Source organism: Lemur catta, chromosome 9 (genome assembly GCF_020740605.2).
Source record: "Lemur catta isolate mLemCat1 chromosome 9, mLemCat1.pri, whole genome shotgun sequence".
Lineage (NCBI taxonomy): Eukaryota > Metazoa > Chordata > Mammalia > Primates > Lemuridae > Lemur > Lemur catta.
In genome coordinates this window covers 69,660,664-69,684,407 of record NC_059136.1, presented here as the reverse complement: position 1 = coordinate 69,684,407, position 23,744 = coordinate 69,660,664, and the positions used below count along the sequence as shown (strand labels likewise).

Below are 23,744 nucleotides of genomic sequence, written 5' to 3'. Positions count from 1 at the left end.
GCAAATGAAGATGAAACAGCTGGAATGTGTATGCCTCAGAAGCTTTCTTTAAATTTTCATGTCGTTATTGAACATACTTTTGTAATTATTATTTAAAATCACTTATAGTCACTTAGTGATCACTCTGCAAAAAATCAGTAATCCTGTGTCTGTTGTACGAGGAGTTGTCTCTCTTCTTCAGTGCAGAAAGTCAGATCCGGCAACTAGACCTGTCAGTATAGAGAAACGGCTGGGGAGCTTTTAAAAACTGTGTGCAGAGCCCTATCCCACATTAATCAAATCAGAATCTTTGGAGGTGGGGTCCTGACTTTGGTGGCCTTACAAGCTCCCAGGTGATTCAAATGTGCGGGCAGAGTTGATAACAGTTAGTTTAGGTTGTGAAGTCCCACACATGAAAAGTAACACATTGCAATGTCTTAAAAATAGGAAAGATTATGCTGTATATTTTGCACTTGGGCAGAAAGTATATATGTATACATACATATATACTTTTTAAATACATCAAGGGCTTGGATTTAGGCAGCAAAGAAGACAAAATTAATTTTAGTAAAAAAATAGTTTCAAAAACCTAGCTTATCCTCATCAAAAATTTTTTTTAAATATTTCATTCTGGGAAGACTGATAGATATTGTACTAGTTTTTATGTCATAGGTAGAAAATTAAACAGCAGTATGATATATTCAGGATCTTAATAAAGCAATTAATTTTTTGTGTACATTTATATTTTAAATTTGGTAGCCTGTGTCCAAATATTACTGACCTCATGCAAAAAAAATTAAGTAATAAACTTTAATAATAATCCAAATATCTTGGAGCTAATGATAATTGTTCTTTTTAAGCTGTGTTGACCTCTGAGCTGGAAAAAATATATACATAGTTATTTAAAATGTTTACAAGATTCTGGAGAAATTCTTAGTGTCTTCTAATGAAGAGATGGGAAACTAGCATCTAGCAAATGCCTACCATGTTTTCAGACATTATATCAGGCACACTATCTCACTGAATCCTCAAACAACCCTACAGAAAAGGGGTTATCAAACTACAGCTAATGGGCCAAACTACATGTTTGTAAATAAAGTTTTATTGGTACATAGCCACACCCATTCATTTACCTATTGTCTATGGCCTCTTTCTTGCTACAAAATCAGGATTCAATAACTGCAACAGAGACCATATGGCCTGAAAAGCTGAAAATATTATCTGGCCCTTTATAGAAAAAGGGTAGCAATTCTACTATAGACCATTTATGATTATCCATTTTTAGATAAAGGAACCAAGGTTCAATTCAAAAATATAAAAGCAACAGTTTATCTCCAGAAACTATTTGTTAACTTAGAAAATGGCCTGAAGAAGTGAACTAGCTATAAAGGGGTACAAAAGACATTAAAAACTAAGAAGGGGGGGACGGTTGGAGGAGAGTGAGTGATAAAAGTCTGCCTATCAGTACAATGTACACTATTCTGGTGATGGGCACACTAAAAGCCCTGACTTCAGCATTATACAATCCATCCATGTAACAAACAACACTCGTACCCCCTAAATCTATTGAAATAAAATAATAATAATAACATTAAATGAAACTAAAAAGAAAGAAATGTCTAGAGGCAGGTTAACAATTAAATAAATACTGTGTCCAACTTGAATGTTTCCATAGTTTTGAAACAATAAACAATTTCTCTTGTGTTCAGATATCACATAGACTTCTCATTGCTTCTTGTATGAAAGAGAATTTAGAAATAAAGATGTTAATTATTGAGCTTGGATAAATGAGTTATAGGTGACATCTATGAAAACAACATTTATAATTTTAGTCACGAAAATACTCCATCACTTGAAATATGGTTACATATCAAGAGAAAGAAAATAATCACAAAAGAGGTTTGTGCTAAGCAAAATGATATGCTCAACTTTTATTTCCATTTTTGTTTGGGGGGCATCACTTCCTCCCACTCCTGATATTTCCTCCCCTGTAGAAGGAACTCCTCTAGCATAATACTCCTGACCTAGCTCTGCACTTTCTCTTTCCTCACCTGGGGAGAAGGGACTTCATCAGATTAGTGAGTTTGGAAGGAGAACAAAGGCAGGAGCCCGGCCCCTCTCCTCTCCTTTCCTTTCTCCGTGATCCTCCACACGGACAGTACCTACTACTCTCTTCCTGCACATGCTAAGTTTGAGAGACAGGCTTCGCTGGGTTAGGGCTCTCGTGACAGGGTGGGCGTGGCTGTTTAATTCTGGGGTCCAGCATTGGGACACTCCTTGCCTATAGACATAGGCAATACAATATGTTCACCAATATCAGCTTTAGCAGAAATAAAGGTTATATTTTATCTTCAAGGGTTTTACCCTTATTTATCTCTTAATTTGTTCCATATTCAAACTAGATTTAGGGTACTGTTAATACTTATTGGCTTCGCTCAAGCATACTGATATGTGTTCACTTGCCAGGAGTTTTCAGAAACCAAACAACATGCAGTGAGGCTTTTGATGGGCCAGGGCATATGACTTGGGGCCTTGGATTTGAATGTGAGGGCCAGGGAGGTTGACCTTGGTGGTTTATAAAGGCTTCTCACTGGGGCAAGAGACTGTTTGTGTAGCCACGCAGTTGACTATTAACCACACCAACCTGTGTGGGCAGCCTTAGACCTTCAACACAGACCATGAGCCTGCAGCCACAGTGAGTCACTGCAGCTCCCAGCAGCTTTGTCCACAGGTGAGTGGTTATTTATAGAGACAGATCTGTACCAAGCCTAACAAAAATGGAGCGTAGGCCTTAAAAACAGATCAGACCTTGGAGACCTTAGCTGAACGCTGACCATGGAGAGGGCCTCAGCAGACATTGGCTACATGGGGCCTAGCAAGCTTGTCATGGACTCAGGATGCAGGTTGCTGCCCCTTAGCCTTGAACTCCATCAGTGCCTCTTGGCCCAATATTGCCAGCAGAGCAGAATGAGATTAGATCTTCCAGGCATTTTTAGAAAGACTTCTGTGCGCTGCCTCTAACAGCAAGACAATGAGTTTCTTGTGTGCTAGAGCACTAGGTCTGTTCTAGTTCAACAAATAGCAAACTTTTTTGTAAAAGGCCGGACAGTAAATGGTTTAGGCTTTGTGAAACGTTCAGCGTCTATTGCAAGTACTCAACTCTGCTACTGTACCACAAAAGCAGCGACAGACAACACGTGAATGAAGGAGCATGGCCATGTTCCCGTAAAACCTTATTTGCAAAAGCCAGTATGGGCCATAATCTGCTGTCTCTGCTTCAGCTAGCTCTAGATGGGCAGCTCTGGCTTGTCTGCTCCAGGTTTTGTTTTGCTTTTATGTCCAACAGGGTGACTGGAGTTAATGAGGATTGCCCATACTCATGAGTTAACCCCATAGGTACATAGGCTTCAAGTTCGCTCTGGTTGGTTGGTTACACATAAAGGAGAAATGTGTGTTTGGAGGCAGGGTTTTAAAGATGAAGCAATTCCATTAAGAAGAGGTGGTAGAAAGAGCCACTGTGGTTCAGGCCTGAAAATATCTGCTCCCTGGAGAATGTAGTAATATCAATTTACTAGATAGATCCCACGTTCATTTCAGGGGAAGGACACCAGAACCACAGGTTCAAAGGGGAAGAGAAATCAAGAGACTTTCAGCAGACTGGTAGGGAAAGAAATACTCCTCAGTAAGGCCTGGTGACTGATGCTACCACCATTGCAAATTTCTACAGTTTGCAAGAAAGTAGCAGTGGCTAATATGCTATTGTCCAAAAGAAAATAAAGAATGTGTAGTTGAATTTACACCAAAGATCCAGTAAATACATAGAGTCAAAAGAGTTTAAATTCAATCATAGGTTTGGGGCCACAGCCTTGGAGTAACTAGCACCATGGCAAGGCAAAAATCCAAATTTTTCCCCATCTATCCTCCATCACCCTGATGCCATGAGTATCTGCTAACACCTTTGGCAACATTGGGTGTGGTGGGTTTCCACTAGGTTCTGGGAACACACCGTTGTCTGAATTAGCTGATCCCAGGGCCTGGAGATTGGCTTGTTTTCTAAATTTGTGGGTGAGTGGGGCCAGTTCTGAGTCAATCTGGGACGTTCAAGTGAGGCACCGGAGATTTGGCTTGAGGCAGAGTTGGCTGCAGCTGCCGAAGAAATCACAGCACTCCTCAGGAATCAAGAACCATCTGGCTAGGACTGAGCAGAACAGGAAATTGGGGTGGTTGATGAATTTTGGACCTTAATTCCTATGAAATTAGCTCACAAGGGCAAGAAGTCTGATTGTGGGTTTGGCTTACTTTGGATTTGGGATTTTAGAAACTTAATCTTTGAACTTTCATTCTCCCTGGCAATCAATCTGATAATGAGACAGGTTTTTATGTTCAAATGTAAGGCACCTTATTACAATTGTGTTATTGTTGGATTATGTGGTAGATTTGATGGTTGTTACCAACTATTTGCCCAATGACTTAAAAAAAAACAGAACTAAAACTGGGACTGGTGAGGGCAGACACTTTTTATTCCTGTTTTATATATATGTATATATAGGATATATATATAGTATATATGCATATACAAATGAAATACCCTTTTCACAACTCTCCTGGTCTTTCTGATTTAATCTGACTGATGATTTTTAGAAGAAAAATTGGATCAAGTCTAATCCTTTCCTCTCCTCTTTCTCTTAGGTACAAGATGCCCATATGAATTATACATTCTGCTTGGCAACTCCATACGGTAAGCTTTGTAGGGCCAATCTTTGCCACTAAGGAGGGAGGCTTCCCCGGTTCTGCACTGCCCATGCTTTGGGGGTAAGATGATATGAATCAACTAGTGCTCCTGGGATTCCTGCAGCAGAATTATAAGATGAAAAAGGTCTTACAACTGCCACTGTTAAGCATTGGAAGAACAGTGCGAATGTGCAAAAAGCTGTGCTATTCCGTCTTGAAGTATCCAGCAGTCTCTGTAGAGAACTCTGCAGGGAAGTAGAATGTGGGGACTGGTGGTGAGAAATACTGGATGTGTTCTGATTGCGATAAGCTGAAATTGAGGTATTGTGAAAAATCCAATAACTGAGAGAGAGATGAGGAAAAAAAAGAGTGTGATTTGGGGTTACCTGCATATATGATGTTTAAACCTCTAGAGTAGCGTAAAAGTAGTTAAGAAAAGAAGAACATCAAGAATACCCACAGAGGGCCAAGGGCAGTGGTCCATGCCTGTAATCCTAGCACTTTGGGAGGCTGAGGCAGGAGGATGGCTTGAAGCCAGGAGTTGGAGACCAGCCTCTTGACCACTTGGGGACAAGGGCATCCAATACATTTCAACGGAAGTTTCCAGCACTATATTCTCTATCTCCTCCAAGAAAGTTCTTGCTTTGTAGACTTTTTATCTTTTTCCCAGGGTTCCTCATCCTTCCTAGACCATTCCTTATGGTGCATTTCTATGCATCAACATATTCATGGGAAAAAATAACATGTTTTTATTTTCTTATTAATATATGATGTGAATTTGGGAGTCACGGGGGCAATGAAGAAAGAAGCTAGTAAATATCACTGTTGACATTAATACACAAAGCAGCAAGATAAATAGATGATAAAGAGACACACCTTCTTCTCCCGATGCCTTCCCATCTGTCTTTGTGTCACTGATTCTCCTTGCACTGAGAAAAGCAGACTCATTCCATCTTTGCATTTGCATTGAGCCATGAAATCATGCCAGCATTACTCAGGGAGGCTACCTGCTTTGATCCAAAAGAAAACAGACTCTTGTGAACCTGTATTCTTGGTAAGTAAGGAGGAAATTGATTTTATTGATGTTTCTACAGCCATTCACTACATCTTTAGAGAATGTTATTTAATGAGACTCCCAAATTTCCAATAACATTCCCAGAGAATTTCTATTTGGGGGTCTTCCTGTCCCTCAAAAGGTGCCAGCCCCTCCCAATAACACCACGAGGTATATATTACTATGTCCAGTTTTTATAAATGAGGACTGAAAGCCGCAGGTAAGTGAGGTAATCTGCCCATGAACATACAATATTAGGTGGCCAAACCGGACTCAAGCCGAAGTGTTTCTGAAGACCAGGCTCATGTCTTTGACCTCATGTGGGTCTATACTGCTTTTGCAACAATCGTGTGCTGCCCTGCCCACACAATTTGGCCGGCACTGAAGTTGCTACCAGTTTGGGCCTTAATTCTTATTTATATCTCTAATCCAATATTTCTAAAACTGTTACCAAAACATAAGCAGTATTACTGAGGGAATGATGCTCTGTTAAACACTGTCAAAGAGTCCACTTAACTTGGAACTTCACAGAGGCTTTAAAATGCATATGCACATTATGAATTACCAAGAAGAGGAGATAGCAGGCGGAGGCTCCCAAACTTATTTATTACAAAATTCTTGAAGTGTGTGTGTGCATGTGTTTGGGGGAGAGTGATTGGGGTGGATGAAAAATATGTGTTACAATCTCAAGAGACACTAATGTTTCAGGAAAATTTTAAAAATACTGAACAAGAAGATCAAATGTAGCATTTATGTTTTAATTTGAGACAAAGTTTCAGTGGTTTAAGGCTTTCTTTTCTTCACCTTTTCGGCACTCATTTTTTTCACTGTGAAAACAGCTTGACCAATTTTAAATGGAACACTAAGGAGAGTAAATGTTTTTGTTATTAGGAAAAAGTTCTGATGTTCTGCAGCTAAATTCTTTCTTTAATTTGAGTTTCTTTATTGCCCAAGGTGGTAGTAGTGGTGGCGGGTGGGTGTGAGTGGAGAGGGATGATAGAAGAAGAAAGAGATAAAAATAATCTCAAATGTGAGATGCATAAATTGAAGAAATTATACCCAAGATACTTATTTTTCCCAGGTAGACTTCATATCTATGGGGCTAAAAAGATGGTAAAATTCTACCGCAGTTCACTTTCCTTGTTTTATTTATGATGTTCTACATTCCATTTCATCATTTTTATTTGTAAAACAATCATTGTATCCAATGATGCAAAACAGTTTGAAAAGAAAATGCCTGTGGTGGCCTTAAACCCCTTCCTGCTGGAGTCTGACGGGAAAAGCTGCCTTCTAGTGGTCCTCTGGCTTTTGGATGTGAGAGAAGGTGCAGACACTGAGCATTTATTTCTCTATCTTGTCAGCAATTCTCAGATTCTCCTACCAGGAAATTTCAGCTTTGTAAACTGCAAGCATCCAAGAAGACTCCAAATGCCACTTGTAGAAGGAATCTTAAAGACGTTGACACTTTTGAATTTGATTTAGTTTCAAAAACAGAATCAAGGTTATAACTAGTCCTGACCTTTGATAAGAACTGTGTAAAGAAGCTGAGGTAAGCATTTCACAAAGAGAGAGATGTCAGGAATTCAGAACATTCCATAAAGAAACTTCGAAATTCAGAGTAAGTCAAGGGCAGGGCTTTCTACTTATTTGTATTATGATAAAATAGACTGTTATCACAACTGGAGCAAGGCACTGCCAGCTTGCTGAGGACGTGCACTGACAAACCAAATATGTTTAAGATTGGGTATAACAGGAATCAAGTCCTCCTTGTTTTACTACGGCTCCTGTGGCAATCTTGTGTTCACATTGAATTTAAATTTGAATTTTAGTGGACAGTTCGTCTTGATGCCAACTTTACAAACAAGTAGGTCATATTGTGAAAGGGCAAAGTATGAAAATATTCACTTCTGGCTTTTTTAAAATTAGGGTTTGGAAATGCAAAGGCAGAAGGAAGTCTGTAGTAAAGTCCTCAATGAAGGACAGAAGTCAGATTGTGGGCTGAAACATTAATCAGAGTGCTGTGGAAGCCAGGAAGTCATAGTTGACCAAAGTCCTGGAGCTTGCTCTAAGTTCTCCTCTAAAGAGAGGACAGGTTCTTCAAGATGAAACCTTTGGAATAACGCGAAGCCATAATAGATGGCGTGTTTGTCACTTTTGCAGTGTCATTTCAGGCATATTTGGAAATCCGTCCTGAACTTTCACTTCAAGGACTTCAGGGAGAGTCATTTCACAGTTGAGTGCTGCTGGGTTGCTAGCCTGAACACGGCATATGCTTTGAACCAGCACGACGATACACGCTCCGACTGCCAAGAATCCAGAGCTGGCAGAAATTCTCACAGTTCCCTAAGCCAACTTTGTTCAAGGCCCATTCCATCCTAAAAGAAGCTACTTTACAGAATTTTGCTTCATTTATTTGCATGAATTATCTCCCAATAAACAAGCCTAGGGTTCTCAGTCAAATAGAACAGGGTTTGAACTTTGGCTCCACCACCTACCAGTGGAGTGTTATTGGGCAAGGTACATCTCTTCCTTGGGTCTTAATCTCTTTCTTTCAAAAGTAGGGGTAATAATATCATACTTGAAAGGATTTCAAAAAGGAATAAGTGAAAAACATAGGTAAAATGCACCTGGTAGAATGCCTAGTTCATAGTAGATATTTCCTAAATGTTTGTTCAACTTTGAAAGGTTTATATATGGTTTTATTAAGGGAGTAGAAAACTAGCTTACAGTTAAATGTTTCTCATCTGTAATTATTGACTAAAAGATAGAACTACTACAGTCATTGCCAAGAACATCATTTTCCCTAGGGCATATTGATGAAATCTTGGACGGTACACTTGGAGAGTTATCAGTGGGTCACTCTGGTTAATAGTTAAACTAGGCAGTAAATCTGTTTAGATTCAAATCCTCATTCTAATGCCTCCTAATTGGCTGAGCTTGTTATTTAATCTCTCAGTGTCTCCATCTCCTATAAAATGGGAATCATATGAATAACTACCTCATAGGATAGTTTTAAGTGTCTGACATATAGTACCATCAAATCCGTATCAGTTTGTCTTTGAATTATTACTGATTGCTTTATTGAAATTATTATTATTAGCAAATATTAGTTGTTCTCTCTTTATTCCTTAAAATCACTAAGGTTGCACTGTGCTAATAATCCCAAAATTTAAACAACCAACATTTCTTTCTAGCTTATGCCGCATGACCAATGTGGGTTAGCAAGAGCTCTGCTCATTGCTCTGTTCCTCACAGTCCCTCACTGATGCGTACTGAAGGTGAATCCACCTCTACACATGCTTGCATTGTTACTGTGGTAGCAGAAGAACTCTCTGGTGGGTCTAGAACCAGCAAGTAAATACTTAACCCTAGAAGTGACCCATAACTTACTGGCTGAAAAGAGTCACATAGCTCCACCCCAATACAAGGGAAGGGACTGAGAAGTGTAACCCTCCCATATGCCCCAAGGTAGAGAGAAATCATGTACTGGTGAGTAGTTGGGAGTTGACCACGTTCTTCGTTTGCATACTCTAAGATTAGGCTTCTCCTATTTATGCTGACATAAGCAAAACCAGAATTTGGGGGGGAATGAGAAAGAGGAATATTTCCTTCTTGAAATTGAAGGATGAGAATTCTTAAGCAAGGAAGGCAGAAATGTGCATGAAAAGGACACTTATTAATTTCTTTATTTTTCATATCACTTTAATGAAGGAATACATAATTATAATTGAGCTCTAGATTCTCATGACTCATAGAAAAGCTGAACAATAAACTATTTTAAAAATCTTACACTGTAATTTTATATAAAACAAAATAAAAATAATTACTAAATTCATTCAAGAGAAGGCTTTTGCCATAGTTATCAACAGAAAATATAAATTCTCTATGAATTCTCATTTCATACTACAAAGAAATATTTGTTTTCTTTCAAGATTAAACTGTTTGTCATGGAAGAATCAGATTCTTCTCTAGTATCTGAAACTGTTAAGGAAACTAACTTTTCAATGAACATTGTTGTTGTTGTTCTGGTGGCCTGTGATACTCGGTTTCACATGAATTAGTCATCTATTTCTGGAATCTTACTAGCATCGCATGACTATATAAAGACAATAGCTTGCAAAATGGGAGCACGTAAGCACTCTGTAATATTGACATATGAATATATTACATATCCTCTGTAGACTTAGTCTTCATTACTAACCCACAAAATACCAAAAAGCCTTCACCAAATTTGCCTCAGAATTGTTTATCCAGGGCTGTTTCACCTCTGTGTGAAAGAATGATTTGGAAAACTTCAGTTCAAACTTCCACAAGATTCTTCCTTTTCCTTTGAATGCAATGAAGTCCAAATATTTCTTTATGAATTTGCTTTTTTTCCTGCCTCAATCTTCAGAATCACTGGCAAAACTGACATTAAGAAAAAATTCTGAAGCAGTCTCTGCTTAACCTTATTCAAATTCCTTCCTTTCCATTTCCCGTGAACTCATGATTATTGACACACATTTAAAATCTTAGATTGTGGGTGTTTTTCACTTTGCCCATGCTTCTTTTGAACACCAAAGTCATTAAGCAGAAGGCAATTGTCCCCTGCTGACAGGTAGAATATACTCCTTTCTCTTATTCAGTAATCGCAACATTGCAAGCTATTCACGAAACTACTTCACAGACTGTGATTTTTGAAAACTCCTTTTATAAATACAAAAAAATCACATATAAAAGGAGTCCTGTCCCACTGAGTAATAAGCACCCAGAGCTAGCAGTCCTCCATCACAAACAAAAGTCTTCATCCATTTCCCATCTTGTAGGAACAACACATGAGATGACAATTGTTGCCTTCATGATGGTGGCTTTAGTGGCTGCCCTACTCCTGGCGCCTCACCCACCTCAAATCTGCCAGGTCTCTGGATCTTCAGTTTGTAAACCTATTAACTGAAACGAAATGCAAAATTTTATTTTTAGTTAAATACATTTTTTCCTGCAGAGAAGTCTTATAGTTCTCATCAGCCGCTCAAAATGGATTCATGACCCCCCAAATTTTAAAAACCCACTACAATTGTTATGTTGACAAGGCATGCAGCCATCTAGAGCTGAGGATATGTATATGTCTATGAGGGCACTGGAGGGACAGTTCCTCCAGGTATGAGAGGTATGAGAGAAGACCCAGTCTGGCAGGTGAATGTGGCATGCAGGGTATATAGGTCCACAATCACAGATAGTATCCAGGAATATCAGCATATCCTAGAGGATTTCCCAGCAGCCCAGAATACAGTGAGAAAGAGACCAGGAATTGATGTTTATGTGGCAGATCTTGTGGAAAGACAGCATTGGGGGAGTCAACCCACAGCTGACAGCAGAGCGGAAGTGCTGGACTCTGAGCCACAGAACATGGTGACAAGAGGGATGCTGGGACTCAGGACTATTCAGAGAAGTACAGTGGGTTTTACACAGGAAAAAAGTCTCCAGCACAAGCCTCAAGGAGTCAAAACCCGGTGCTAGACATCAGAATTAGAATACAAGATGGAAATTATAACTAGGAACAAAGTGTAGCTGACACTGACCACTGAAAACCATTCTCTTCTTCCTCCAGAGTAATAGAATTATAGTTGAGTGTATATATATTCAAGATAAAATGATATGATATATGATATGTGCATATATATATATACACTTATGCTTATATGTGTGTGTATTTGAAAAATATCAAATAATTACTGAGATCCTATCATGGTCCAGACACTATGCTAAATTCAGGAGGCAGAAAAGTGAAAAAGAAATGATTCTTGAACTCAATGTGCTCAAGAGCTATTAGGGCAAAGGCACTTATGTCAAAAGATAATAATACAACAATTTATCTTGGAGGTGTACAAGGTGCTCTGGGGGTTGAGAGGAAGCTGTGCCTAAAGTCATCCCATGATCTCAGGAGCAAACTCTTATGAGAGTGGGGCTTGTGTGCCAGGGCCCTGGCATGAGGCAGTGCCTGCTGATGGGCAGCAAGTGCTCTTGGCTATGAGAAGAGATCCACAGGGACCAGGCACATACTGATGAGGTCCAGGTAATAATTATGCAACTGATGTCTGAATCTGTACAGGTGGCCCTGACGCCAGCCCCAGTGCCTCCCTGAACATGCTGCAGAATCTGTGGTAGGTCATTTAGGTGAGCTCTGGCATCAGACATCCAGGTCACATGATGGCACCACACAACCACTCACCAAGTGTGAGACCTTGGGAACTTTATCTCATTAAGCCTGAGTTTCTCCATCAGTAAAACAGAGATAGTAATAATTCCTACCTCTCGATTTCAAAAAAAATTAAATTAGATAATTCATGTAAAGTGCTTAGCAGAACTTTCAGCATGTGAGATTCAGTAAATTTTTTATTGTTATGATTATTATATAAAAATCAATTAAATGTCAGTACTACCCAAAGTAATGTACATATTCAATGAAATCCTTATCAAAATCCCAATGATAGTTTTGCAGAAATAGAAAAATCCATTTTAAAATTCACACAGAATCTCAAGGTACCTGAAATAGCCAAAACAATCTTGAAAAAAAACATTGTTGGAGGTCTCTACCACTTCCTGATTTCAAAACTTACTAAAAAAAGGGATGGTAATCAAAGCAGCATGGTACTGGCATAAAGACAGACAGACCAATGGAATAAAATATAGAGCCCAGAAATAAATCCTCACATATATGGTCAGATGATTTGCAACAAGGGTGTCGAGACCATTCAATGGATAAAGAACAGTCTTTTCAACAAATGGTGCTGAGAAAACTGGATATCTGCATGCAAAAGAATGAAGTTGTACCCTTACCTGACACCACTTACAAAAATTAACTCAAAATGGGTCAAAGACCTACATGTTAGACCTAAACTATAAAACTCTTAGAAGAAAAAATAGAAGGAAAGCTTCATGATATTGAATTTTGCAATAGTTTTTTGGTTTATAACACTAAAGGCACAGACAACAAAAAAATAGATAAATTATGCTTCAAAATTGAAAGAGAAGGACACTATCAACAGAGTAAAAAGGCAATCCACAGAATGAGAGAAAATATTTGCAAATTACGTATCCGATAAGGAATTACTATACAAAATATACAGAGACCTTCTAAAACTTAACAACAAAAAAACCAAACAACACAAAAATGGGCAAAGACCTTGAATAGACATCTGTCCATAGAAGATATACTAATGGTCAATAAGCACATGAAAAAGGCTCAACATCACTGATCATTAGGGAAATGCAAATCAAAAACACAATGAGATACCACTTCACACCGAGTAGGATAGCTATTATCAAAAAAACAGAAAATAAGAAGGGTTAACAGGGACTAGGAGAAATTGGAACCCATGTGTATGGCTGATGGAATACAAAAATGGTGTAGCCGCTGTGAAAAATAGTATGGTGGTTCCTCAAAAAATTAAACATAGAATTACCGTTTGATCCAGAAATTCCACTTCTGAGTATATATAAAAAAAGAATTTAAAATAGAGACTAGAACAGATATTTGTATATCAGTGATCATAAGAGCATTATTCACAATAGCCAAAAGATGAAAACAATGCAAATGTCCATCCACATGAATAAACCAACAAAATAAGTATATACATACAATAAAGTATTATTCAGCCTTAAAAGGAATGAAATCCTAATACAAGCTACAACATGGATGAACCTTGAGAACATAATCCTATGTGAAATAAACCAGACACAAAAAGATAAATATTGTATGTTTCCACTTATATAAGGAACCTAGAGTAATCAAACTCATAGAGACAGAAAGAGAATAGAGGTTATGAGGAGCTAGAGGGAGGGAAGAATGAAGAGTTTAATTGGCACAGAGTTTCAGATGGGATAATGAAAAAGTTTTGGAGATGGATGGTGGGTGATGGCTGGACAACAATGTGAATGTACTTAATGCCCACTGAACTGCACACTTAAAACTGATTAAAATGGTAATTTTATGTTATATATGTTTTAATACAATTAAAAAAATTTTAATTAATTATATGGAATCTGGAAACCAACTTCTAGTTTCTCTAAACAAGTGCAGTATGACTTTATTACATACACTGCTGAATACATAATAAATGATGCTATGAAATCTGGTGCAGATATTACTTCAAGCATAGCTCTGTAAAAGTTACTAAATCTTCCCTCATTTCCCTTTAGGAAAAAACATCAAGCCTATTAGCACACAACTAGATGCTCATCAGAAATTATCTGTACTATTACATAACAGTATCAGGCACATTATCCAGCATTGCAATTGGTGTGGGTCTACACATTTACATTGCTTAGATTCTTATATCTTGAGGGCATTTCTTTTGTCAATGGGGCTCACTAAACCATTCCATTTCCCCCATGTAGATAGGACAATGCATAAAATTATCTGGCAAATACTAAAGTGGAAGCGATTCTACTTTGGCATAAAACAAGAAATCTAAGATTCTATTCTTGCATCTTTATGGATAAAATAGGAAAAGAAGGCCCAACTGTTGTCAGCAATATGTATGGATCAAAGAAACAATCCAGGCTCTTAGGGTCTGCTAAAGTTCTATTCCTCCAACCCTGGCTCCCATTCAGACCTGGATCCTGTCCACATGTCTATCTCTCTTAGTCTCAGTGACCACCGTGCACATTAGGCAGATGGATTCATCCCTTCTGTAGGAGCTCATGCTACCTGCTGAGGGATTCAGCAACAGGTCAGCCTCTCTAGTCATTGAGCTCTGACTTCATGGGCCTTTCTATTAATAGCAGCTGGATTTCTTCCCAAGTTCTGACCCTACTTTGTAGACAAATTATTACCCTTAGTCCTTATATTGTTCCCTGCACCTGAGCCTCATTTTGACAACCCTGTCTCAGTCCCTCTTTCTTTGTCCCCATCTCCTCCAGAAGCTCTGAAGCCCCTGTCTGAGGTCCCTCCCTGCTGAAAGTCACCCTGGTGCTGTCTGTCTGGACATGAGAGCACTGTCTGCTGACAGACTTCTGGTTGTAACTCATTCAGCTTGTTAGGGTGTTCCTGACATCGAAATTCCCTGACAGTCCTCCCTGGTGCTGCCTGCTGCATGGGTTGCAATCTACTACTTGTTGAATAGTCTCCATTCTTGAAATTCTGCTTACTTAGATGCAACTTTTTTTAGCATGTAGAGTTGATTTATCTGTAAGTGTCTAATTCTAGAAATTGTCACCTTACACTTTCTTCATTTGCCATATGCTTCTTCAGAGCCAAGTCTACACAGGCCAAAAGCTGTCAAGTCCTATTTCCAGCTTTGAACCAAAAAAGGCCTGCATTAGCTGTCTAATTATACTTAAAAGGTATCCCAAAACTTAACAGCTTAAAACAACTAGCATTTATTATCTCATATACTTTCTGAGAGTCAGGTATCTGCAAACGACTTATCAGGCTGGTTCTGACTCAAGGTCAGACATTAGGTTCCAGTCAAGTTGTTGGCTGTGTGGCCAATTGTCTGAAAGGGTGGAGGGTCCAATTCCCAGATGGCTCATTCACAAAGCTACCGTCTAGTGCCCTCAGTCCCTCTCCCTCTCCACATAGGTCTCTTTGCAGAGATGTTTGTGAGTCTTCACACTATAGCAATGAGCTTCCATCAGAGTGAGCAATCCAAAATAAAGAGCAAGGTATGAGCTAACTTTGGAAGTCACATATCAACATTTCTGTCACATTGTAATGGTCACACAGAGCAACCTTGACATAATGTGGGAGGAAACAACCAAACAGGGTAAATACCAGGTGGGGATGATTGAGGGCCATCGTGAGGCCTAAATGGAAACAAAAGTTCTGTAAAAAACAAACAAAAAAAGGATTTCCTTTCAGTCTGTCCCTGACCCCTTTATATTTACCTACTGCCCTAAATCCAGCACAGAAGCAAACTAAGGACAGTAGCACTTGGACAATTTCCAATAGACTTCAGCCCATGGACTCTCTACTTTCTTGCTCTTACTCCTTTCTTCTTTGTTTTCAGATCCCAGACTACTTCAGTGGCAATCTTGGTTAGGAAACTACTGGCTCCATTCCCAGGCCCAGAGAAATCTCCATTTCCTCATTATTTAATCAGATACCACTCCAGGAAGGAGTAGGAAGCATTGAGAGAGAAGGTCACTGAAGGACAAAGAATACTTGCCTACCTGTTGATGAACTCATTACCTGGAGTTCAGTTTATGTGGCTGAGGTCGACAGACAAGCACTTCAAAATGGCTCCCAGAGAGTATTAGTTTTCTGTTGTTTTAAGAATTCCATATATCTCAGAAATGATTCTCAGTACAATCATTATACTAATTATATTCAAATAAATTAATAAAAGCAGCAAACGTAATGTCCTTGATTTGATTATGAAGCACACTCAAAAGTGTATTTAATCTAATCAAGAACCCTTCATCATTTAGATTAATTTATCTCTATTTTTTCTTCCCTTCTTTCTCTTTCTCTTTTTTCCTTTTTGAATTGAGAATAAGAAAAAAACTTAGAAATCACCTTCTCCTGAAATAAAAATAGAAAATGAGGGCACAGAGAGATGGCAGAAAACACCCATAATCTCTTTTAATCTTTTTGACAATTTTTAGATTGCTGTTCCCCGCCCCCATGACCCGCGAACTCAGCCTTCTCTTTCCCAGGCTAAACACTGAAAAGTGTGTCGGTGGAGTCAGGTCTAAGGTTTGTGGAGGAATATGGGGAAACAATATGGGAAGAAGACTAGGGCTTGGGTAAGAATGTGTCTTTCTGTTCTTCACAAACAGAAACCTAAATACAACATGTTGTTTTCAGTAACTTAAGTCGATTTTGCAGTGTACCTTCTCTAGCTGTTCTTCCCCTGTGTCCATGTTGGTTTCTCTTCCTACCTTTAACCTTTTGAAATCAGGGCTCATTGTCTGGTCCTGGGCTCTGAGCTCTCCTTTCTAAGAAGAGCTCTCTCTTCCTAAGTTATCTCCTCTCTTCCTAACTCTCTTCCTAAGTTATCTCGCTTTTTCCTGCTATTTTAAGTTCCTTCTATATCCTAACAATGCCCAATGTTGTATTTCCTGGCTAACTACCCCTTTGAGTTCTATTCCCATAAATCCAACAGCCAACTGATATCATCACTGGAACATCCTACAAGCTTCTCCAACTTAATATATTTAAACCCAATCTCGATCTTGTGCCTATCTCCCCTATATTTGCTTGTCTCTCAGTCCTCATAGCTCTATAAATGACACCACCAAGCTGCATAAACAACAATAACAAAAAACTGGAAATTATCCTTGAATCCTTCCTCTCCTTCATGCTCCCTACATACAAGCTATCACAAAGTTCTCTCTACTGTGCCTCTAAAATAAATGACAACTCTGTGTATTTTCTCCATATCATTGCTCATTGCCGCAGTCTAAGAGCTATCACCTCTCACTCCATTTCTTGCAATGGCCTCTTTATTCTTCAATGTTTCATTTTTTCTCATAAATCATTGCTTCACATAGTAGCCAGATTTACCTGCTTCAATTGACTCCATCTGGTGATTTTCCAGGGCATGCAGAAAACGTAACACATCTAAGTTCCTTATCATGGTCAGTGATGCCTGCACAGGTGTTTCACATCTACATAGCTATACCTTTCTCTTCCTTCTTCCTCATGGCTGGTTAGATGAGAGCTTGAGGGGGCAAAGGACAGTGGATTCTAGAAAGTCAATAAATTGTTAAATTAGCAACACTTAAGGAAGTAAGCTGGAAAGAGATCAGGTGTCAGCAGAGAGCAAAATGCTTACAATTGAGATAGTGAAGTGAGTGGCTGAGGAAGTGGGGAGGGCAGCTCAAGGGACCAAGAGACCAAGGTCCTGGAAGGATCATTGCTGTGGCTATTGACACTACACTGATTATGGCAGGAATAGGGTGTGAGACAGTGAGGGGAGCCTTGAACATTAAAGAGAAGTGGTCTGAGAGCACCGGCAGATGACTGCAACAAAAAGAAACCATGTGCAAACTTTAAACCTTATATAATAATAATAATAATAATAATGTGTATTTATATCTTTAACTTAGAAAACATTTGAATACACATTATCTCTTTTAATATTTTCTTAAGCTCTGTGAAGTACGACTTTGTGGGGAAAGACAACTAACACTTGTTCAGTCTATCCTCTGCACCAGGAACTGAGCTAATTTTTTTACATGTTACACCTTTTAATACTAAACCTACTCATCCATCTGTCTGGCAACTTTTGTTCTCCCAGTTACATTCTTGGAATTAATAACTTCTCCACACTGATTAATCATGCTCAAGAAGAAGAGCCGTGCTTTCTTGAAGACTGTGGGACTGGCTTTCTCAACTTTTCTGGATCGGTGGGATAATAATTAAAACAACGTTAATACTTCTGCAGAGACTCTGAACCCAAGAGGTCAGATAGACTGGACCAAAGACAGAGGATAACATGAGAGTGTCAATTTATGTTGCCATGGCTACATGAGAATAAGTTAAGAGAGGAGGTGAGAAATTAAGCATCGAGAGCAAAGCTCTTGCAGCCATGATCCTCAAGAGCTGGGTGAGAAAAAGTTGATAATCCATGCATTTGGATAATCCGGCCTGAGTCTCAAACCCCTCTGAATGGCCTCCTCCCACCTCCCCATGCCTCCCCCAGAACAGAGCCATCCCACACTCGGGAGGGCATTCACCGATTATCGAACACTCATTATGTGCAGGCACTGAGCCGAAGGCTCTCACGTCGTCTCTCAAGGATGGCTATGCCAACATAAAGCCACCTGGGATGCTCTTATGAGAAGTATGTCCTCATCCTGTTATTCCCCTTGCCCCTTTCTGAAGCCTGAAGATTCCCCACCTCTATATTAATAGATACAAATCATCAGTTACTTTCCTGAGACAATGCAGACAGACCAGGTATTTTCCGGTTGAGGGAATTTTCATGAGCTTTCTTTCACATGAAACGTAGTTACATGACCTAAAGGAAAACTCAGGGAGCCTTGCATGTGAGCCCAGTGAGGTCAAGTGACAGTAATTGCTGAGGTCAGTGCTCCCTCTTTGTGTTCAGTGGAGCTTGGCTGGGGCCTCTGGAGGGGATGAAGAGCCCTCCCTCGTTTGTTTGAGGTTGTGGAATGTCTGAGTGAAAAGTTCAGCTTTGGGCTTTAATTCCTAGTCCTGGCACTTGTTAGCTGTTTGATCTCGCACAACTTATTCCATCTCTTTATACCTTAATTCTCCCATGACCACAGCAAAGATAACAATAATATCTGCCTTATTAAGTTGTTGTGAGGCTTAGTGCATTAATAGATATTTTGTGCTGACATACAGTAGGTACTCAATAAATGATAACTAGTATTTTAAGGTCAAACGCATCAATGAGTGGTATTATATCATCTAAATTGGTCACGCTTGTGGGATAAATGAAGATTTATTATGCTACTAAATGCTCAGAACTAGCCGTATCAAATGCTATTTTTAAACTACTTTGTATGTGTTAATGCTTTCTTCCTTTTTAATTTTTTTTTTCCAACAGAAGAGACAAGGAGATTATCCTACTATTTTTATTTAACATTTGGTACCCGAAAAGTCTTTTCAGGTCAGCAAGCCGCTCTTCCTCAAAGCTACATAAGCGTTGCAGATAAGGCAGCCGCTGTCCTTCCCTCTGCTACAGTCGGGGAAGCCTGGGCTGGACAAATTAAAAGAAAGCCCCCCAGGGCTGGAAGCCTAGGTCACTGGGCCGTCAGAGAACTAGTCAGAACAATGAAAAGAAGGACAAACTGCACCACTCCGTGGCCACAGCCTATTTCAAAATGGAGACACGAGAATGCAGGCCGGGTTTGGCGTGCCGCTCAGTCTCTTAGTGTGAACTTCCTCTGCTTTACGGTCAAGTTCCTTGAATAAATTGCATGGGGGGAGGAGGTGAAGGGAGGTAAAATGAAAATCAGGAAAGTTTAGTCTAGAGATTTGTTTTCTAAAAATATTTTTCAAAGTTTGGGGTTTTTTGGTTTTGGTTTTGGTTTTGTTTTTTTTTTTTTTCCTAACAGCCCTCATTTATTTGGCCTGTCTCTGTTAGGACAAAGACAGAGTGATCCAAAATGCAAAGTGCTCCTTGTGCTCCTTTTGGGGGCGTTGTTCCTGCAAGGATGGCCTGATTCGGCCCCTGCAAGGCTGGGTGACGCAGCCTCCCGCTCCCGCTGCAATAGCCTGGTTTGAGGCACTTGTGTCTAGAATCCAAAGGCAGGCCTGCAGCAATGGCATTTTTACCTCCAATTTATGTATCTAAAATCTAAGCTTCTTTCTCTGCCCTAGTGACTAAGCACACTAAGTACTTCCGGAAGCAAGTGGAACAGAAACAAGCTCTTCTCTCGTTACATTCCAGCAGCATTTCTGAGCCCTCAGTTCTTCCTGTGGAGAGTTCTTAGAGTTCATCTACACTTAGACATGAAAGAAAGCATCACACCAGGGAAAAGCACGGCCCACCGGGAAGGCAGCAGCCCCTGCTTATAGACTACAGTTCTCCTGGAAAATAAATGCAAGGAGTCAGCTTGTTTGCTTGACTAGGGGAAACCAGAGCAGAAATTCAGCTCTGGCTTTGGACAGTTCACTTCTTTACACAGAGTTCATGGGGCTGTAGATACTGTACGTGTAAAATCCACACAAACACCTGTTTTGTGGGCAAACGATCACATGCTTATGGAAGTACATAAATATTTAGAAAGTATTATTAAAGTTTAGTCATATACACTTCATGTAAATATTCAAATGTTTATAGGCAGTATCTGATCTTTTTGAAAAATTTCTCTTGGCTGTTTTAAAATTGACTTTAATCCCTTTAAGATGGCTTGAGGGATCTAGTTTCTCGTTGTCCTCCCCACTCCTTCACTAGTTGGCATTCATTTTCTGACCTCTGAAATAACAGACTTTTGTGAAATCCTTGAAATAGTTTACTTTTGTCCTTAGTATTACAACTTTCTCTTAACTGAAAGAAATTTGACTTAGTATGGCCTTACGCTGTTACATCAGTAACCTTTTAAAATACATGTGACTAGGCCAGGCACAGTGGCCCACGCCTGTAGTCCTATCACTCTGGGAGGCCGAGGAGGGAGGATTGCTTGAGGTCAGGAGTTTAAGACCAGCCTGAGCAAGAGAGAGACCCTGTCTCTACTCAAAATAGGAAAAATTAGCCAGGTATGGTGGCATATGCCTATAGTCCAGCTACTCGGGAGGCTGAGGCAGGAGGATCACTTGAACCCAGGAGTTTGAGGTTGCTGTGAACTAGGCTGACGCTATGGCACTCCAGCCTGGGCAATAAAGCAAGACACTATCTCAAATAAATAAAATAAAATAAAACAAAACAAAATAAATGTGACTCTGGAGTCACACAGGCTCTGAGTTTGTGGAGGTTGTAAAATGAGTGGAGCAGCCAGCATCTCAGAGGGAAGCCAGATATCCTGCTCTGTCCTTCCCCAAGCAGGTCTGTAGTCCTGCTGCCTGGCCTCAGCTTACCTGCTTCATGGATGGAACTCAGTTAAGTTCAGCTACACAGAGAGAGAACAAAGAAGGGCTGGAGAAGGAGGAAGGCACAAAAGGAGACTGGCTGTGAGTAGGCAGCAAGTTCAACGCAAGAATAATTTGTTCCTTTTCAAAAAGAAGTAAAAAAAAATTTCTCTTGGTAATAATGAATTTTATTTTATTGATGAACATCTATGGGTGTGAGAAGATGGAACATGTGGGCGGTAACCGAGGTAACTGAGTGGGCAGTAGTTCAGGCAGCCTGATAAATTCATGGCGAGAAACTGCTAGAAAGGATTCATCTGTATACTTCAGCATCCTCCTTCCACAACAGCACCTGATGCTGTCATTGATTATTGTGAATTCACCTGTGGGTCAGGGAGAAGAGGGCTGGCTGCCAGCTGAAGAATCTAGCTTTATTCATATCTGTTCATCAGGAAAGGGGAAAAAGAAGATAAAAAAGAAAATATGAGAAAAGTAAAGTAGGACATGCTGAAATATTTTAAGTCTTTTTAAATTATTATTATTTTTCATTGACATGTAATAATTGTACATACTTAGGGGGTACAGTGTGATATTCTGATATATATATGCAATGTGTAATGATCAAATCACGGCAATTAGCATACCCATCACTTCACATATTTATCACGTCTTTCTTTGTGTTGGGAACATTCAAAATCCTCTCTTCTAGCTATTTGAAAATATACAATAAATTATTGTTAACTGTAGTTACCCTACAGTGCTTATAGAACACTAGAAGTTATTCTCCTGGGCCAGGCGCGGTGGTTCACGCCTGTAATCCTAGCACTCTGGGAGGCCGAAGCCGGAGAATCGCTCAAGGTCAGGAGTTCGAGACCAGCCTGAGCAAGAGCGAGACCCCTTCTCTACTAAAAATAGAAAGAAATGATTTGGACAGCCAAAATATTTATATACAGAAAAAATTAGCCGGGCATGGTGGCGCATGCCTGTAGTCCCAGCTATTCAGGAGGCTGAGGCAGTAGGATCACTTGAGCCCAGGAGTTTGAGGTTGCTGAGAGCTAGGCTGATGCCACAGCACTCTACCCTGGGCAACAGAGCAAGACTCTGTCTCAAAAAAAAAAAAAAAAGTTATTCTCCTGTCTAGCTGTACTTTTCTACCCACTAAACAACCTCTTCCTAATCCCCACCCGATCAGCCTCCAGCAACCTCTGTTCTACTCTCTACTGCTTTGAGGTCAACTTTTTTAGCTTCCACATATGCATGAGAATATATGGCATTTATCTTTCTGTGTCTGGCTTATTTCACTTAACATACTATCCTCCAAGCTCATCCATGTTGCCACAAATGACAGGATTTTACTCTTTTTTATGACTAAATAGTGTTCCATTGTGTATAAATACCACATTTTCTTTATTCCTTCACCTGTTGATGGACACTTGGGTTGATTCTGTATCTTGGCTATTGTGATAAGTGCTGCAATAAACATGGGAGTGCAGATATCTCTTTGACATACTTATATTCTTTCTTTTGGATCAGTACTCAGTAGGATTGCTGGATTGTGTGGTAGTTCTATTTGCAGTTCTGTGAGGAACCTCCCTATTGTTTTCCATAATGGCTGTACTAATTTGCATTCCCACCAACAGAGTGTAAGAGCTCCCCTTTCACTGCATTCTTGCCAGTATTTGTTATTTTGTTTTTCTGGGGTGAGATAACATCTCACTGTGGTTTTGATTTGCATTTCCCTGATGCATGGTAATGTTGAGCATTTTTCATTAAGTTTATTTTTAAACATGTACAACTACTGTGCACATAACAAGAACCAGTGTATAACAATGACAATGGCAGCGACTATTCTTGAGCCTGATTTAAAACTATAAATCTTCAGCATTTCGGAACCTGAGCCAGTGCTCAAGTAGGAAACCTCAGCTTCTCTGCACTAATACCTGATACTCTAACTGCCCTTATCAATGGTTGATAAATATGTAGAAGAAAAGTCGTTCTACTAAATGTGCTCAGTAAAAAATAATTTCTGATTAATAAAAATAATTAACCAAGTATATAAGAGTAGCACAGCACATGAAGCCCATTGCAGATTTTTAATATCTTGAATAAGGAGTCACCAAGTTATGGCCTATTTTATTAGGTATCTCTGTGAAAAGAATTAAGGCCTAATATGATTAAATATATTGGTAAATTTTCATTGATCACCATACAGAAGGCTGCTGCATTAGCAATATGTTCAAGTCAGCCAGTTCCTCAGGTTCATCAATCTTCTAGAGAGTCATAATTGAATTTTGTGTCCATGAATCACTCTGCAATTTCCCATTTAATTTAATTTTGTAATATGTTAGTGTTTTAAAGCTACAACTTTAACATATAACAGGGACTTTTCAGAATTTTCACCAAAGATTAATTTAGTTAATACTAATAAAGACTGATGCTTAAAAAATACAGTTTCTCATCTACTGGCAGGCCTCTTGTTACACAGTTCCATGCTAACATATTGACTTTTACGTC

At 39.4% G+C, this 23,744-nt stretch overlaps 1 long non-coding RNA gene across 1 annotated transcript; it reads left to right on the top strand.

Moving 5' to 3' along the window:
* The first annotated feature begins 2,663 nt into the window (after positions 1-2,663).
* On the top strand, positions 2,664-15,808 carry LOC123644810. Its single transcript, XR_006737289.1, has 3 exons — positions 2,664-2,710; positions 4,669-4,717; positions 15,754-15,808. It is a non-coding gene; the product is annotated as an uncharacterized LOC123644810 (long non-coding RNA).
* Positions 15,809-23,744: the final 7,936 nt, after the last annotated feature.